The following is a 20,508-nucleotide window of genomic DNA, read 5'->3' on the forward strand; positions in this document are numbered from 1 at the left end:
TACAGAGATTTCATATATACTTCCTGTTTCTCACTTGCATAGTTTTACCCATTATCAACATCCCCCACCAGAGTGGTATATTTCCTCCAACGATGCACCTATATTGACACATTATAATCACCCAAATGGTTCACTCTCGGTATTATACATCGTATGGGTTTGGACAAATATATAATGACATGCATGCATCATTATGGTATCATCAAACTATTTTTACTGCCCTAAAAATCCTGTGTACTCCACCTATTCATCCCTCTCTCCACCTACAACCACTGATCTTTTTACTATTCCCATCATTTTGCCTTTTTCTGGACTCACACAGTATTATCCTTTTCAGGTTGTTGTTTTTTCCCACTTAGTAATACGCATTTAAGATTCTTTAATGTCTTTTCACGTCTTGAGAACTTATTTCTTTTTAGTGGTGAATAATATCCCATTGTCTGGATGTACCACCGTTTATTTACCCATTCACCTATTGAAGGACATCTTGGTTGTTTCCAAATTTTGGCAACTATGAATAAAGCTCTATAAACATCTGTGTGCAGATTTTTATGTAGAGATTAGTTTTCAATTTCTTTGGGTAAGGAGTTGCACTAGCTGGCTCTGCTGAATCATATGGTAAAGGTATGTTTAGTTTTACAAGAAATCACCAAACTGTGTTCCCAAGTGGCTGTACCACTCTGCTTTGCCACCAGCCATGAATGAGAATTCCTGTTGCTCCACATCCTTGTCAGCATTTGGTGCTGTCAGTGTTCTGGATTTTGGCCATTCTAATAGGTGTGCAATGGTATGTCATTGTTGTTTAAATTGAGGTTCTTAAGAACATCATGATATAAGCAGGTAATTGGTGACAGCAATAAGTTATAACGTTTAAGCACTTGCTATGTTCCAGGCACCATGTTGAGCAATTTATAAATACCATGTGATTTAGTTATTCCACAACTCTGTGAGATAAGTACTATGATTGGCCCTCATTTAAAGATAAGAAGGCTGAAGCTTGTGAGGGTGACTTTTCCAAATCACACAGTTAGCATGGGACAGCAGGGACAGTTTCATGTACATGTGACCTGGGCCATTAGTCACACAAGGCCCTGTGATCAGAAGAGCTCTGTTTTGGTTTAATGGTCTGAGGTCACTGTTTTTATAGACTTAATAATTTTTGCACAAGGGGCCCTGCATTTTCATTTTATACTGGGCCCAGCAAATTATGCCTTGGGAGTAGAGTTAGATATTTGACTCCAGAAGCTGTGCGCTCACCACTATTCTGTTCTGCTGCTTTATGCCTCTCTAAATGAAGGCAGAAGAAGGAAAAACCAAGGAACAAAACAACCCAACACATCCCACCCCAGGCAAAGAAACAAAGGAAACACTAGTAGACCCGCTGACACGGCACATGCATAAACCAAAGGTAGTAAAAATCAATCTGGAAAGAATCATGTAAAAATATATGACTTATGCTTACATTAACATTTCCTGGATATAGTTCTTGGTAAATGAAATTAATATCTGAGACTTGTTTTACCTTAGGAATTACAAATACTCCCACGACATAAAGTTCATTTTTCTCCATTCATCACATATTATCAAGGCAAGAGTCTTTTTTTTTTTTTTTTTTTAAATAAACCATTGTTTGGGGAACAAGAGGGGTGAACTCAGCAAATTTCTGCATTTGCTCATTGATTTTACCAGCTGAGGATAGCTTTTTGGTGCCTAGAGGTTAACCTATAAACTCTACCCTTGTTCCAAATGGAGCTTCAATACAGAAAACAATGGCTGCAGACTGGGGAAAGCTACACTGGGTGTGTCCCTATGCATGTGAGACATGGAGGGTTTGTACCACTTCTTTTTCCTATTATCCCTCTATTTCCTTCTTATTCTGATTTGGGTCTTCATGCTCCTTCTTCCTCTGCTGTGGCAGCTACGTTTTCCAACTTATAGCGATTTTTGTCCTTGTTTTGCTTGTGGTCTCCGTCTGTGCTTGTCTCCTCACTGGAGTTGCTCAATTTGAGCTGCTAGTTAATAGCTTGTCTAATTTAGCCTCCAGGGTCCTCACTGCTTGGCAGTGGGAAGAAGCTTGGCTCCCACTCCTCCCTGGTACGACTTGCTCAGTGGAGGACAAGGGGAGGACTGGTGGCAGCAAAAAAATGGCAACTGGTGCAGATGGTCCAGCCTTCATTCCCTGTGTGTCCTGCTGAGGCACTTACCCCCAGCCCCTGGAGAGCTTTGATCCTCAGATGCCTCAGGGGTTTTAAATCTTACAGTTCAGTGTTACTTCTTAATCAGAAAATGGAATCATAGGGGAAAGCTTTTCTTGCCACATGGGGGCTTGGCTAAGGTTCATTGGCAGTTGCCGACATTCCCCTTCTTGCCACACCCAGCTCAACAATGCCCCTTATTGTTTCCAAAAGGTTTCACCTGTGTCTGTTGAGAACGTGTAGGGGCAGGTCCACAGCAGCATCCAGCTGAGGGTTCGGCCTTCTCGAAGCTGGAACACAGTTCCCAGCGACCCACATTCCAAACTGAAGGAGTATCAATATAAGTAAATTTTTCTTCATTCCGGATTAAAGATAGATATTCAATAATAAAAATAATACCTACCTCTAGCCCCAACATTTGTTTATGTTTCTCATCACACACCTGTAAGGGAGGCAGGATAAGCGCCATTATTGTTTCTATTTTGCTGATGCAGAAACTGAATTGAAGGGAAGTTGTGATTTGCCCAAGATCTAAGATGCCAACTTAGACCTTTCTAAGCCAAGAACAGTGCTTCTCCATTACTGCATTAAAGAGTGGAAGGAAGTGAGTGATTTGAGAAATTTAGGTGTTGCTTTCAGGGTGAAGGTGGGAATAGTATCGTTATTATTAGTGATTTTAACATGTGGACTTAAATTGTCAGCCTAATCAATGATGGCCAGGTGTAGTCCAGAGTGACTGGAAGGGTCATTTCTGTATCAGGGACCAAGAAACTTGATGGGAAGAAAAACTGTTGATCCCTGTAGGGAAATGAATCACCACCAGAATAATGATCTCACAGTTTATGGGTAATTGGAGAACAGGTCTTATTCTCTCTTACACTGACCAAGATAGAAAGGATCTTACAGAGGATTCCTTGTTTCCCAAACTGAAGTACAGGGCAGTGTGTTGGGGTCCTTGAAGCTACATATTAAAGTATGGTGCATCTCTCAGAGCACCAATTCTATTTGAGAAAAAAACAACAAAAAGAACAAACCAATAAAACATTTTTATCTATTAAAAACACCAACATCTTATGAGAAGAAGGCAATTTTGGCCTAAATTTTAAAGAAGAGAAAAACTGCATACCTGCAATGGGTCTCTTTAGGTCAATACATCCCAGGTACTAACCCTAGGAATTTATTTTCGTGCTTTGTGTCTTTGGACTATTTATGTGAAATGTCTGAGAAGCACTGGTCATTTTAGTAAACAAGTTGAAACTAAGAGATATTAAATGATTCTCTGATGGTTACAGCAGGACTGGGCCCCAAATCCCCTGAATCATTATCTATTATTCTCTCCACTCTTCCATAAATCCATTCTTTGTTGTGGATATGTTTCTAAAAGGAGAGCATATTTTTCCTGCCTTAGGAAGCCTAGGATGCAGAAATCATGCCAACCGTGTTACAATGAGCATCCCTTCTCGTTGACAAAAGCAACACGGGACACAGGTTGTAGAGGAGACTGAGTTGAATGTGAATGGAACGAAGACTGGTCCAGCAAGGGGTTTCCCAACCATGTTCCAGCCTCCATCTTGCTTCTGAGGCTTTGCCTCTTTTCTATTAAGTAAAAAATAAAGTTTGGTTATTAAGATAAAAATGCTCAACTAAAGATCAGGCAGTGCAAATTAACGCGGCAAGCTACCACTTTTTCCTCTCGATTTATTGGTAATAATTTTTTAAAAATAATGAAAATACTCAATAAGGATGAGCGAAAACAAAGTAGAATGGAAATTTACCCAACTTTTCAGGTAGAATAACTTGATAATATGTACCAGCAACCTTGGCGTTTACATGTCTTACCCTTTGGCAAAGTAATTCTACTTCTAGAAAATTTTCCCCAAGGAAATAGACATGACAGCATAGGGATTGATTTAGTTACAAAATGTTAATTTCAAGGTTCTTGAGAACAGTGGTAAATTAGAAGTAATTTAAATGTCTTAATATTTGGGATTTGGTCAAATAAATTATAATATATATTTATAATGGTGTTATTCTAGTCTAACATTGTGTCTTGATTCCCCCACTGAAGTGATACTGTGACTGTTAAAAGGCATTAGAATGAGGTAGTTAGAGTAAGGGATTCTAGAACCTGATTTCTTGGGTTTACAGCCTGGTTATGCCACTTACTAATTGTGGGACATTGGGCAAGTTTTTAAAATTCTTACTGCCTCAGTTTCTTCATGAAGATAATGATGTAGTATTATACCTTCCTCATAAGGAATATATTAGGTACACATCAAATATTAGATATTATTAGATAAACAATGACCAAGAAGGAAATTTGTTTCTTACTTATTAACTAGAAATAACAGGTTAACAAAACAGTTTATATAGTATAACAATATATTTTCTTTCAAAAGATCCTTTTTAATAGTTTAGACCAATGGTTCTCAAAGTTTGTTCCAAGGTACCCTGGGACACTGCAGTGAATTGACAGTCCCTCTCCCCCACTCCCCCCAGAATATTTAAAAATCTTAAGAAAAACTCAGTGACACCTTTGGACACTGTGAACTACTACTAATAGGTTGTTTGGGCCTAACCAAAATATTAATTTATATTGGTTTAAAGTACCAGAAAAGATTACTGAACTATTAAGGGTGCCATGAACTGAGAAAGTTTGAGAACCTCTGAAGTAGCCTATGGATGTATATCAAGATAGGGTTATGTGTGCTTTACATTTTCTGCTCTCAATTTATCTGAACTTTCTAATTTTTCTACCATGAACTCTTATTGTTTTAGTAAGTCAATGAAATTTATTTTAAAATAATTTACGCCTAAATCTTTGCAACAACTATTTATTGAGCACTATTTAAGGTCACTTCCTGGGTAGGACACAGGAAGGCAAAGGTGCCACACCCTCAAGGAGAATATAATTGAGGGTGAGTCAAGAATGTAAACAAGTGATTGCTGTTCAGTAGAACAGGCTCTGAGTCAGAGGTGCCAGCTGGAGCGGGAGTTCTGAGCTCTACTTTGGGCAACTAGAAAACCTTCACGGAAGGCAGGTGTTAGTTACGTGGTCATGCAGAGTGAATGGGACTTCCCTAGATGGAAAGGTGTAGAAGACCTATGGGTAGCGACTCGCATGCCCCACCAAAGTCTCTGTAATCTTATCTCGTCTGCTTTCCTAGATTCCTACCATCACCGAAGGGAAAGGCAGGCAAGATGAGAATGCAAAGGCTTTGGTGGGCCATGCCTTGGACTGGGCACTTAATGTGTAAAGGATGGGGAAAGACTGGCAGCTTTTAAGCAGGAGAGTGTCATAGGGTTGTGCTGTGGAAGGATCACTCTGACAGCACTGTGGAGACTGGAGCAGAGCTGGACAGGGAGGGACCAGCCAGGAGGATTTTGTAATAGCCCATGAAAGAGGTCACGGAGCCCCAGCTGACTAATGAGGAAGATTATATAATGGGCCCCTGTAGACCGAATCAGCAAAAGCAAACAATCCAGATGCAGCACGTTACTCATCTCAAAATATGTTGGTGTCTTTAAAAAGAAAAACTTTGTTTCATCTGATGAGAAAGATAATACATGATTGGTGTAAAATTTTGGAAAATTTAGAAATGTATAAGGAAGAAAATGAAAACATTTATATCCCATGAACCGAAGCTATGTGTGTGTACATACATATCACATGTAAAATATTAAATATTACATATTATAGATATATCTCACATATACATATAGTTTATTTAAAATAGATTCATACAGTAAAACAAAATCTAACTTACAGAGGATAAACAATAAAATATAATAAATTATTAAATGCTTACCAAATGCTAGGCACTCTTAGAAGCACAAAATATATAATAATTTATGTATATTAGCTTATTTAATTCTCACAACAATGCTGTGAGAGAAGGCTTGTGTATTTTGCCATTTGCAGGTAAGAGAGTTAAAGCATAAAAAGATCAATGCCTTGCCAAGGGTTCTATAATTTGTAAGTATCAGAGCTGGTATTTGAACCCAAGCAATTTTTTTCCGGGACCTGTACCCTTAAACCTCTCTGATAGTTTTGAGTGATATATTTAAATGTCTGTTATTTGATTGGCTTTACACAGTGACTCGACACTTCTACTGAAGTATTGTCCAATTTAACTTTCTGCAATGATGGAAATATTCTGCATATGCACTAACCACATGTAGCTAAGGAACACTAAAAATGCCACTACTGTGGATGAGGAACTGAATTTTATTTTTATTTTTTAAAGTATATTTTTATTTATTTCAGAGAAGAAGGGAGAGGGAGTGAGAGATAGAAACATCAATGATGAGAGAGAATCATTGATTGGCTGCCTCCTGCATATCCCCCACCGGGGATCAAGCATGCAATCCAGGTATGTGCCCTGACCAGGAACCGAACCATGACCTTCTGGTTCATAGGTCGATGCTCAACCACGGAGCCACGCTGGCCGAGTGAGGAACTGAATTTTAAATATATTTACTTTTAATTAATTTAAATTTGAATAGCCACCCGTAGCTAGTGGCTGTGCATTGGACAGCACGGATCTATATAAAATTTAAAAATGGGCACCATTTTGTGGTTATCCAGTAACCACAGGTAACCAACTTTGTTTATTTCTCTTTTCATTTCTTTCTCATCTTCATCTCTACTAAGTCCAAAAAAAATCTGCCTACATTTATATTCTTGATTTACTTTCTTGAATCTTGGATTGGCTATGCAAGACAAAGACTTAGTTTGTGTGCTCTTCCCCCACGACCTTTTTTCCTCCTAATTTTTGTTAATTATTTTAGTTCCTCCACTGGTATCAGTTAAGATTTTAACAATAAAAAGATAATTTATTGGCTCATGAAAATAAGAAAACTATAAGCAGAACTGACATTAGTTAGGAAGGCTAAATTCAGAGCTCAAACAATATGAGCAGGACTTGATTTCAGCATAGTCTATAAATAGGCTTCATCCTTAAATTCTATGTGCTGGCCACAGCCACAGGAGCTATAGCTTTGTATCCTCTTAGATTCCAGCCCAGCAGAAAAGGATGCATGCATCCGTATTGTTGTATTACCTAACTGTGGCCATGATAATGCTGGGTTAAACACACGACCTCAGTGATATACAATGCAAGCTTTTAGTTAACGTATGTATCTGTGAGTTGCCTAGGGTCAGCTGATCTAGGTTGGGCTTGACTGGGTGGTTCTGCTGATCTAAGTTTTGTACCACTCACAACTCTGGGCTACGGTAGCTCAGCAGAAGGAGGGAGAGACTATTTCTAAGCAGATGAGCTTGACTTGCTCATTTCAAAACCAGTGATTGTGGCAAAGGGCCTGGATTACCCACTTTGGCCTTAGTCTAGGTCCCATTTCTATCCTGGGGGCAGAGCTGGCATTCAGATTCACCCAAAGCATGTGGACTGAGAGAGGACGAGAAATGGTTACTCCAAATCAAGATCAGAGTTGTACTGGCCACATGAACTGGAAATGGTTATGAGATGGCAAACCATGATGATGATTAGAACTTTAAACAATATACCTAAACTTCTATTTCTTGAGTCTTTGGTTTTAGACAGTATCCCTTGACATCAAATGGACAAGAATTCTCTTTCACTCCACATTTCCCACTTATGTCAATTTGATCATTTAAGTTGTTTTTTTAATATTTATGAAGGGAGAACTAGGTAACTTCTAGAGAGTGGGTGTGGGTGGTACAGTTCTCTGCCAATGGATAGGTATGTTGCCCCTGTCGGCACATCTCTCTGAAGGTGGGGACTGGCTGTGTGCATGGGTGGGACATGTCAACTGACAAGCTTCCTTTCAGGGTGCTAGCATAGGGAATCATGCCAATGGTGTCATTTCCCTCTCAAAACACCAACAACAGAAGGCTTCACTGTAGAATACCAAATCCCACACAAAGAGAGTTAGTTCAGCCTAGGAAGCAATCTTATTTTCTTAATAGAGCAGATCTCAAGGATGGGGTGAAGGTTTCTGAATCTTCTCTTGCTGGCTCATCTGCATGACTGGGAAAGGTGGAGAAGAATGAGGAAGACCAAATGGTGTAGTTATTCTCTGGACAATTGGCTCCTCTTCCAGTCCTGAGATCTGAATGTGTTAAATGCCCAGTGTGGAGATTCCCCAAGGCTTTCTTGAAAGGAACATTTTCACCCTTTTATGGCCTTTTCCTGAGTATATCTGGGATGTTGCTTCCTCTGCTCTGCTTCATCCATCAACACTATTCACTTCCTGTCCATCTTCCAGAAAATTATCAAAATCTCTGCTGACAGTCTTCTTTTTATCTTCAGTTTGCTTACCAATTTATTCCCTTTACTTGCAGTTCAGCAAAAATTTGAAAGGAGGTGTAGATAAATACATGTGCTCAGTCTTGAACACACAAACATATACATATATAATATTATATACACTTTATATATATGTAATATATATACACACACACATATATAAATTTTAAACAAAATTAAATGCTAATTACATTTTTTCTACTGGATTAATTGAATACTATTCTAGAAGAGTTTTGAAAGTTGTTTCTCAAAGTCAGTCTGGGAAAACAAAGGTCTTCCTCTCTTTAAAAAAAAAACAAAACATTAACTAGGTTTTTTATTTGTTTGTTTACTTACCTGAATGAGTAAATGATTCAAATTTCAACTTTGGGTATGATATGATCCATTACACAGAAATCATACTAAGCTGGTATTTAAAGAAAGAAGGTATACATGAAAATCAACTGATTCTAACTTCTGCAGGTTAAAGGGGGGTTTTGTTGTTTTTGTTGTTATTTGTTTTTAACCTGAACAATTCTAAACAATAAGCATTTGTTAAATTAAAACATTCACTTCAAATCCTAAAAGTAGTTGGTGAGGAATGGTAGCAAGGGGCCTGTAATATGAGGGCGTAAATGACCCATGAAAGAAATGACTGTCTTATGTTGGATTTAAAACCTAACTAATAAATATTTATCTGTTATTGCTGGCACAATGTAATGTATACATTTACTGTATGCCAATAGTATTTAAAATATACAGGTCTCCTAAGGTTGGCTAACACACAGCACCAGGGAGGGTTTCTGTGTAGTAGGCTTCACACTGAAGAGATGCACAGCATTGAGATAGACACTTTCCAGGAGAAAATGATGACTCACACAGGGATGACTTAAGTGGCATCTGGTTTCCATCTTCTTTGTTTCTTCTCTTGGACTCCATTCAGAGGCACTTCCTTCCAGCTGGAGCTTTTAATGGCATAATGTGAAGGCAAGATCCACAGAAGTGGGTTTAGAGGAGGGACTTGAAGGAGAAAATGCAGATCATCAGGGGAGACTATGGAAAATTACACCCAGATGGGAGGCAACAGAATGTATACACATCCAGACTAAAATGCACCAATTAAAATATTTACAAAAATGCAGAGTAGTGTATGGTTTTTAATATGGGGGTAACAAAAATTTGAACTGAACAAAAAGTCAAAGTGATATGGTCCTTATTGCAATTAGACATTAATGTGACTTGTTTCTAGCCTAAGAAAATGTCAGCTTTCTATTTATTTATTTATTTATTTATTTATTTATTTATTTATTTATTCATTCATTCATTCATTCATTTAATTTTTTTATCCTCAAGTCAAGGTATGTTCACTGATTTGAGAGAAAGAAATATCCATTGGTTGCCTCCCATTTGTGCCCTGACCCTGAAACCTAGGTATGTGCCCTGACTGGGAATGGAATCAGCAACCTTTCTTTCTTTTTTCTTTTTTGCTCTACGGCAGTGGTTCTCAACGTGTGGGTTACGACCCCTTTGGGGGTCGAACGACCCTTTCACAGGGGTCGCCTAAGACCATCGGAAAACACATATATAATTACATATTGTTTTTGTGATTAATCACTATGCTTTAATTATGTTCAATTTGTAACAATGAAAATACATCCTGCATATCAGATATTTATATTACAATTCATAACAGTAGCAAAATTACAGTTATGAAGTAGCAACGAAAATAATTTCATGGTTGGGGGTCACCACAACATGAGGAACTGTATTAAAGGGTCACAGCATTAGGAAGGTTGAGAACCACTGCTCTACAGTATGATGCTCCAACCAAAAGAGCCAACAGGACCAGGGCTCAGCTTTCTTTATTTAAATGAGTGTAGCATAGCATTGTTTGTGGTTTTGCTATGATCTACTCATTCTACACACTACCTTCATTCATGGTGGTAATATCCTTCTTCCCTTTTCATAGCTGGAGAGGTGATCTGGGATGGGGGTAGAGCCATCCATCTGGGAGAGTGGATTTGGCCTTGTTACATTAACCAGCAGCCCATCAGAGCCCATAGAGACTGGAAGGGGAGGAGCAAGCAATTGTTTTCTTTATGTAAACACTCATTCTCACATTTCCCTCCTCCCAATCCAATGTCAGCAAGGAGGAAGCCCATTTCTCTTTTAAAAATGAGAGTCGATTATATTTTGTACCTTTGTCTTCACATTTGATGCTCTGCTTAACCAAATATCATGTGATCCCTGGTCTTGTTCTCTTCCCTGTACTTAAACAGCTCTTGAGGGGGCTGGATGGGCATATCAATGGAGGCGGGCAGTAACGGTGTTGGAGGCTGTGACAATGGTTATGTTCTTCTGGACGCCGTGGTGGGTAGAGCTATTCTGAGCTGAACTTTAGTCAGAGAATAATTATGGGGCACTTTATGAAGATATGGCATTGTCCAAGTCTCTGTATAGATATGGTTTAATGAGTTATATATATATATATATAAAATGGTAATATGAGGCAGGCTGTATTATGCACTAAGAGAGGTACAAATAAACCTAACAGGGACAAGAGAGATTAATTTTGGTGGTGTGGGTGGGAGAAAAGAGTACAAATCAGAGAAGGCTGAATGGTCAAAAGAGAACATGGGCTGTATGGGGAGGATTCTCATTGACTTAGATAAATCCAGAGGCAGTGCTGGCTTTACATGGAGGCCAAGGGTCCGTGAACTCAGATTTTAACAGGCCAGGTAGTCACCATAAATGGTGTGAGTCCAGACAGGTGTAAAGCAATCAGGAATGGTGGAACTTGTGACAAACTGAGGCCATGCCCCACCGAAAGTCTTTCAATTTCATATTCAAAATTCAAAGTTACATAATTCAAGTCGTCTTCAAGTCTTCTCTGTCATCCAAAGGTTTCCCTATGCCTCTAAGTTCACACTCAAATATCTCTTTCACTCTGGAGAGACCCATGCTGTCTTCCAAAGACACAATCACGTCTGCACAACTAACAGAACCTTCTAGAGTTGACTCTTCCAGAAGTATGATAGAGTAGGCCACAAAGGCAGATACGCTTTTCCACTGTGGAAGATGGGATTCCTCAAAAGTCAGTTTAACTAGCTTCTGAGAATCATTCTGGTACATGTGGGCCACAAACCCAGCAGTGGAGAGCTGGTAGAGTTTCTGAGACTCTCAGTTTTCCCAGGGGGTGCTCCTGGGATTTCAGGGCTGCCCCCATCCCCAGCCAAAGGCAAAGAGGAACGCAGCAGCCAGGGCAGCTGTATCATGTGTTGGTCTCCTAAGAAAGAAAGATCATGTCTGAAGAGAGACCTCTGAACACTATTATGATGCAGATAAGGAAACTCCATTCCCCTCTTCAGAGAAGGACTTGAGTATGATGCCCTGCCTGGCTCTCTTTACCATCCTGTGAGAAAAAGCTTTTCTGTTTCTCCTTTACCCACTGCAAGGAGAACATTTTACTTCTGGTCACCAAATGTGTGGGTGTTTTTCAAAACCACACTAAGTAATTCTCCAATTCTTGTCAGACACTGACTGGGTGTCCTATATATTTAACTCAATTCTGACTAGCTGGAGATGGCATCAGATCCCACAGGTTCATGACTCATTCCCACAGGGCTACCCTCACTTCAGATGCCAATCGAAAGTTGAGGTTGTCACCTATACTTCTGATTGGATTTTGAGTAAACAGCTCACCAAGGGCTCCCAATGACCCCATCCTCTGGTTTGATAATTTGCTCACAGAACTCAGGAAACATTTACTTATTCATTATATTTTAAAAATCACAACTTAAGAACAGCCAGATGTCGGAGATGCATAGGGCAAGGTCTGGGGGAAGGAGCTTGGACAGTTCATGCCCTCTCCAGGTGTGCCACCCTCCTAACACCTCCAAGTATTCACCAACCTGGAAACTCATCAAATCTCCATTTTCAAGAGTTTATAGAGTTCAATCTCCAGCCCTCATTTGGTCTTTCTGGTGACCAGCTCTGCCCTGAGGCTGTCAAGGGCCCCAGTCCTAAATCACCTTATTAACATAAACTCCCAGGCGCTGAAAAGAGATCATATGAATTTCAAAAGACGCTCATATCACTTAGGAAATTTCTAGGGGTTTAGGAACTCCATGCCAGGAGCAAGAGATAAGACCAAATAATTTCTTATAGCACAGATCCACTCTAAGCTTTTCTCTTTGGCATACAAGGATTCATAAAATCCCATCCCATCCCATCCCATCCCGTCCCATTCCATCCCAGTAAACACAGTGTAACTGCTCAGTAAGATAGCTTACTGAAACACTAGAGGCCTAGTGCATGGATTCGTGCACCGGTGGGGTCCCTTGGCCTGGCCTGCACCCTCTTGCAATCCGGAACCCCTCAGGGGATGTCAGACTGCTGGTTTCGACCCAATCCTCACAGGCCAGGAGAGGGACCCTCTTCCCTCTTTCCTCTGAGATTCATCAGTCTGTTCCATGTTTCCATGCCTATGCATTGAGCATCTGCCCTCTGGTGGTCAGTGCATGTCAGAGCTACTGGTCGAACGGTCGAGTGGTCAAACGGTCACTTAAGCATGCATATATATATAGACTAGAGGCCTGGTGCACAAAATTTGTGCATGAGTGGGGTCCCTAGGCCTGGCCAGTGATCAGGGCCTATTGGGGCCAGGCCAATCAGGGCCAGGCCAGAGAGGAGGCAACGGTCACCAGGCCAGGCGCGGAAGGAATGGATACCAGATGCTGACACAGCCATCATCGGCGCCCTACAACTGAGTGGTTCCCCATTTCCCCCCTCTCCTTCCCTTGCCTCTGTGCCGCCACCGTGGCGGGCGGGCAGTGGGCCAATTGGGGCCTGCCGGCCAGGGGGAGGGATGGGAGGAGATTGGCCACCAACCCTGAGGAGGGAGCCGGCTCTCAGTCCCCCTGGAAAAGGGGCTGTGCCCACCACCACCCACTTCCAGTTCCCCGTCCCAGCCCAGGGCCCAAAGGCCCCAGGTGAGGCCGGGAGAGGAGACGACAGTCACCATGCTGGGCACAGAAGGAGCAGATGCCAGATGCTGATGTCACCATCATTGGCACTTCACCACTGCACAGTTCCCAGATGGGGCCTGCCAGCTGGGGGGAGGAACAGGGAATGGGAGGTAGGCTGCCAGCCCTGAGGAGGAAACCAGCTCTTGGTCCCCCTGGGAAAGGGGCTGCATCCACCGCCACCCACCCCTGGTTCGGGGGTGGCCCTGATTGGGCAATCAGGGCCTGCTGGCCCGGGGGGAAGGAACCACGAGAGGTTGGCCAGCAGGGGAGAGGGACCGTGGGAGGTTGGCCAGCCGGGGAAGGTTGGCTGTGGGAGCGCACTGACCACCAGGAGGCCTGCCCCCTGGTGGTCAGTATGCATCATAGCAACTGGTCGGCCCGGTTGTTCTGGTCATATATATATATATATATATATATATATATATATATCCTGATTAAATTAATAGCTGACTGTAGAATTTTCCAGAATTGAAGAAAGATAATACTGCAATTGAATGTGCTTTACAAGTACCAAATAGGAGTAAAGAGAAAATAATAAATCTATACATAGCCAAACTACAGAAAACAAAAGAAAAGGGGGAATAAACTTACAAAAATTAAATTAGAATTTAATCCTTGCATAAAATATCTAAATTTTCTCCTTTAACCCTTTTGATAATAAGCCACCAACACATATTAAGATATATTAAACTAGAATGTGTAAATTCTGCAGGCAAAACAGGAATGATTTCATATTTTTCACCCATTCTCTTTTTACTACAAAGGATTTTCAACATTTGTAAATACACTTTCTTCTTGTTCCTTCCTTTGGTTTAACTCAGTGACCTCAAACTCCAGTGTGCATAGGAAAATTCTATACAGAGTTGGATCCCCAACAATAACCAATATACAACTGGGATTTTAAGTATATGAGATCCTCCCTGATATGCAGTTAGATGTTACAACCCATCCCCCCAACACACACACACAGATGGAAAGCTGATACTAGTGAATTCAGTTGTGTGTGTGTGTGTGTGTGTGTATTTTCCATACATTTTTTTACTTTCTTTTCATTTCAAACAGGTAGTCTGGCTTGTTACTTCTTGCTTAAGGCAAGAAAGGAGAAAGCCTGCTTTTGAAAGGAAGAGGAAAGAAAAAAGCTGCCTTTCTAAGCTTGGAGGGTCCCTGTGGCTCCTGTGAGTAGTAGTTCCAGGTACCAATCTGTAACTGTAGCCCTTGGGGGGGGGGGGTCGGGGGGGGACTTGGCCCAGGAGCATCTACTTCACCAAAGATTCCTACCTCACATGAGGCCTGGAAGCAGCAGAGGTGGGACCTGAATGGGCCACATACACTGGGACAATTGCTATCTCAGATGACAAAATACTGGAGGAGTCTCCCAAAGCCTCTGCCCCTTATAAGGCCCTGAACTCTGTTAGACCCAGGCTTTTGTAGAATCCTGTTGTGTGGGGCATGGGAGCAGCCCACGCATGGCTGGGTTAAATTTCCTGCCAGCGTGGTGGGCTGGTTACTCAGAATCCAAATTTATTTTGATGTAAGGAAATCTAAAAAAATTCCTGTTTCTTGAATACATGAATTTATAGACAGAGAATTACATCTACTTTGAATATTTGTTGAGTGCCTTGCTGGCAGGAAGGGTTCCCTGACAACTACTCCGAATCCATCTCTGCCAGTTTGGGATGGAAGTGCCCCAAGGGCTGAGCAAAGGAGGGAGAAAAGGTGGGCAGGAGGTGAGGCAGGAGTAAGAAGCTACAAAAGAAAATGACACCAGTTTCTCAGTCTTTCTGAGGCCTTGTCATGGATCATTTAGATAGGTCACTAATCTATCTCTGCCAATATTTTGGGAGAAAAAAATAAAAATGCAACATATTCAAAAACAAACCAACAAACAACTTCACTGTATCAAATCATTTTATTGGGCTCAAGATGAGTTCCTGCCTACAAAGCTCACAAATGCCAGAAACTGTGGGCCCGTCAGCCGCCTACTTTCCATCCTAGTCATGCTGCTTAGGGTCTGACTTGAATGGCTAATTACTGGTCACCTCACTTTCTTGCCAAAGCAAAAAGATTATACTTCATGCACAACTTAAGCTGTCCCCTGGACCTCACTTGTTTGGACTGACAATCATGTTTTCTGTTCCCTTCCCCACTTACCTTAACTTTTAGTAATTGCCTTCTGGGCTCAAAAGAGCGACCCACTAGGCCATTGAAATGCTGAAAAGCCCCCCTGATATGGATAAATGTTTATGTGCACTCTGAGAGAAAGAACTGGGACAAATATGTGTGGCTTTGGTACATGACAGGATGCAGGTTTCTTGTGAGCAATTTCTTAACTTTCAGCTGAATAATAACTATAATCAACTTCATGCATTGAGAGTTGGTTAGAAGTGTTGTTAGGCGGTAATTAGAAACTTTGAAGATGGTAAATAAGTCAAAATGGTGATCTTTTGCAAAATGCGGGCATACTTTATCTTTGTAGGAACGAGGAAGATAAAGCTCTTTCTCTACCTCTTTCCAGTCCTTCCTGCTGTGGATCCCCAGCAGATGAACTTGCTCACTCGTGGGTGAACCCTTCAAGGATGCACGTGGAGGGTGATTACCAACAGATCTCCTTCAAGCAGGTGGGAGACTCACACGGTGTACATTTGGGGGCTACCTCATAACCGTGATTCCAGCAAGATGCAGATGGAGTCATCAAAGAGGAGCCAGGCACACTGTGTCAGGAAACATAAGACTCACTGAGCTCAAATAGGCCTCATATTAAACCTCACCCTCCAGGAGCCAGCAAGTGAGTGACTTAAGAGATAAATGCATACATATCTAGGCCTTGCCTGTTGCGTGAGGATTACAATGCCTTTTGGACTTACCCTGTTCCTTTCTGCATTGGGTCCTTACGCATGTCATTTCATCTGCTTGCTTAGCCAATTCTTATTCATGCTGAATACCTAGTTGTAAATATGATTTTCTTAAAAAAAAAAAAGTTTTCCTGACATGATCTCCATATTGTGTAAGGCATCCATTACATGGTCACCTACTCAAATCACCCTGTCCTACTCCTCCTCTACATATAAGAGGATCATAATGTAATAATTTTCTGGTAATCTGTCTCCACTGCTGGAATAGAAGCTCCACGGGGGTAAGGAGTGTGCATTTTGTTTGCTGTGGCATCCCAAGCTCCTTGTACACAGCCTTACTCGTCGCAGATGTTTCATAGTTGAATGAATGGTTGGTTGATCTGTCTCCTGAGGTTGGTGGGAGGACTGTGAAGGAATGCTGCTAATGGAGTGTGCACATAGAACCAGTCAACTCAATTCATTTTAGCTTTATTCCTCCCTTCTAGTCCATTTTGTTGGTGTTTGACAGATGTATTCATTCTCCTGCTTTCTTCTATAAACTCCATGCTGTTTATGTCCTGATAAAGAATCATAGTTTTAGAGCTGAGGCATAAGAGGATCGTCGCTTATGGACGCTGATATTAGAGACTCTATAGCTGAAGTCAGGAGAGTCATTAGTGTCAGGGTCTCATTATCTATTTGGTGGCATGTTCAGCATAGGGTCTCGATCTTCTGCTTCTTGGTCCCTACCTCCAGGATCCTCATCACACTCAATACATATTATATTTTACTTTCTTTCTTAATCTTCAACCTTTTCTCAAACTCTTGCCCACATAGGGGCATTCAACAAGTTATCTGAGTGGCCAACCTGCAAAGGTCCTGGCCTAGCTGAGACTTTTCACAAGAAAAAAAAATCTTATTAAATGAGCACAGGTTTACCATTTGCTACCAGTGAAATAGTCCAAAAGTGTGCTGTGAACCTGAAGAAAAGTGGTATTCATTTGCTGTAGATAGGATACCTGTAATGAAAAAGGAATTACGTTTTTGTTTCAAATACAAAGAGAAGTTTGTTGCTTTCTTCTTTTGTTATATGATTTATCAGAATCTAGACTGTAACACTTTCAAATTAATCCATTGCATGAGTCAATGCTAAAAGTGATAAAAAAAAAAATTGTGGATTTTCTTTGTTCTGATGCCCTTGACAGTCTGTGGAGTTATTTGGAAGAAGTGGAAAGCCACTTAAAAGATTATTTTAACTGATTAGATAACTGAATAGTAGAAAATTGTAAAAGGTATTTACCAAATTTAGATCAAAGACTCCTGGAAATGAATGGGTACTCTGAGAGGATCAATGTGTTAGACCCCAAAGAGAAGCTGGACTTATTTTCCATCATGACCTGGCCTGAACAGAATGGAGCCTGAAATTCTGAATAAGTGCAGAACTATGTGAGGGAATGATATCACTCTCTCAGAAGCATTTCACTCGTTTTGATACTGTGAGTCATACTTTAAGTGTCTTTGCTTTTGACGCTTACACATGGAAGGTTCCTGAGTGATCATCTGTCATAGCAGTGACACATTCTAGCTACTCAGCTCAGTCTTTAGGCAATGTTTGTGTTTGCATGGCTCTGTGACAATGCATTTTATTTCACTGGCACTGAGACCCATCATCAGTAAGAGAAACCTAGTGCCAGTGGTTTCCGATTGAACGCACCGCACCCACAGTCCTCAAGAAGATTGAGTTGGTTGAATAGTAGCATTCTCCCTGAATTCATTAGCGAGGACTGACTAGCCCTAGACCAAAAACTATGTTTTTGTGTGAAGAAATTTGGCTACAATTATTCATGAAATTCATTAAAAGTAACTTGTCACATGCATACAAAAGAAATAATTAGGAAAATATAGAAAAGCACATAGCAAAAATGCACCAGACATGTACAGTTAATATTAGCACACAGACATGTACAGTTAATATTTCTTGTATATATTTTCCATTTTTCTATGCTTCTATAAATATATGTGAGAGTTTTTTATATTCTTATAAATTTTATGTTTTTATAAGCTTGTATTTTCAACTTTATATTTTAATATTAATAATGATAATGATGACTATTATAACTGTGTGCCAGGCATCAGGACAAGCACTTTACAGGAACTATCTCATTTAATCCTCACAGCAACCCTATGAGATACTATTGTCACTCTCATTTTACATGAGAGGAAAGAGAAGCCAGGTTGCAGGCACATAAGGGATAGTAAAGGCACTGACACATGTGCTCCAGCATATATCCACGATGCTTCCTTCTAGATAAACTTAGGACACATCAAATTCTAAGACATCATAAATTTCGATTGTCAGGTTGGCCCATAGAAATGTACCAGTTTTACATACCTTCTGTACTATGACCAATGTTGGGATTACCATGCTTAGTCAAGTCAAAAAAATTTATCTTATTTGCACTTTTTTCTTTTTTTTGCTTTGTTAATCCTCACCTGAGATATTTTTTTCATTGATTTTTCGAGAGTGGAAGGGAGGGTAGGAGGCAGGGAGAGTAAGAGAGAGAAACATCAATGTGAGAGAGACATTGATTGGTTGCCTCCTGCATGCACCCCAACCTGGGCAAGAGATCGAACCTGCAACCCAGGTACATACTCTTGACTAGGAATCGAACTCATGAACCTTCGGTGCATGGGTGGACATTGTAACCACTGCTCAGGCCAGGCTGCATTTTTCTTGATTAGTGTTGCAGTTGAACTTTGTTTCATTTATTTATTCATACAATTAGCATTTCTTTGTTTGCACATTGCCCTTCATTTATTTTTCTGTTGGAGTGCTTATTTTTTAAAATTTACTATTTCCTTATGTGTTGTAAGTATTTTTACTAGTTTGTTCTTTGTCTTTTAATTTTTATAACTCATTATCATGGAAAAGTTTTAAATTTTTATATACTTTCATTTGTAGATTAATTTTCTTAATGGACTCAGATTTTTTTTACTTCCAAAAATTTTATAAAATTAATATATCTGGTATTTATCTTCATTTATACTTTGAAGAAGAAGGGGGTCTAATAATCTATTTTTCCCATGCTTATTTGAAGTGCCACATTACTAAATTCTTATGTAACAAAATCAACTTAATGAAAACAATGATTAATGGAATTCTTGATTGATTTGCATTTTTCTTATTTTTACTGATATCCATATTTGGAATAGTTATTAATTTTAATTTATATTATATATTCATTTTAATTTACATATTAATTTTAATGATACATCACAATACCTATTATTTTTAAAAGTTCAAATTGCCTTTTTCATATTAACTTCTGATCAGATGGCTTACTATTGCAAAATCCTGCTACCTGTACTGTATACCCACCACTGCCCAAATGGATGTACAACAATTCCATGATTCTCCTCTAGCTTTTTGCATTTTTTAGCATTCCAACCTACAAATGATGCTCGTAACATCAACCAGAAAGAAAACATTACTTTATCTTGAATTTTTATTGTAAACATAACTTAAACGTGATTTTTAAATTACCTTGTCTCTGCACGAGGCATCACTCTCTTCAGCGGGATATGTTATTTGGTTATAAAGTAAAACTCTAGAAATTGGTACGTGTTGAATCAGCCACCAGGGACTCCTTATGTTTCCACAAATGCAATATCAGGAGCATAAGAATGGAAGTTGCCTGTAAGTGTTCAAGCTGATTTTGCAGTTACACGGGGAAGGGAGCCAGAGCTGGGTGCACTGCATTACAAACGGCCTTTACTGAGATACCAGGCTCCCTGATTCAACATGTGCCTGTCGTGTATTACATTTACCGTTTTCCAAGTTATGCCCCTCAAAACCGAGTTTATGTGGTCTCATCCCACTAAATTAAAATGTCCAGGGGAGGCCTATTATGAGGACTTGAGAAAAAGTACTGTTCTGAGAAAAGAAGCCTTAAAATGGTCTCCTGTCAGTACTGTTTCAAGAAATAGATTTTCTCCAGAAATCATTTCTATACTTTTCTGTTATGGGTTGAATTGTGCCCCCCAACTCCCCAGATTCATATGTTGAAGCATTAACCCCAGGTACCTCAGATGTAACCTTATTTGTAGATAGGATCCCAACAGAGGCAATCACATTAAAATCAGGTCATAAGAGTGAGCCCTAATCCAATAAGACTGATGTCCTTAT

This window comes from Myotis myotis, unplaced genomic scaffold (assembly GCF_014108235.1).
Source record: "Myotis myotis isolate mMyoMyo1 unplaced genomic scaffold, mMyoMyo1.p scaffold_m19_p_15, whole genome shotgun sequence".
Classification (NCBI taxonomy): domain Eukaryota; kingdom Metazoa; phylum Chordata; class Mammalia; order Chiroptera; family Vespertilionidae; genus Myotis; species Myotis myotis.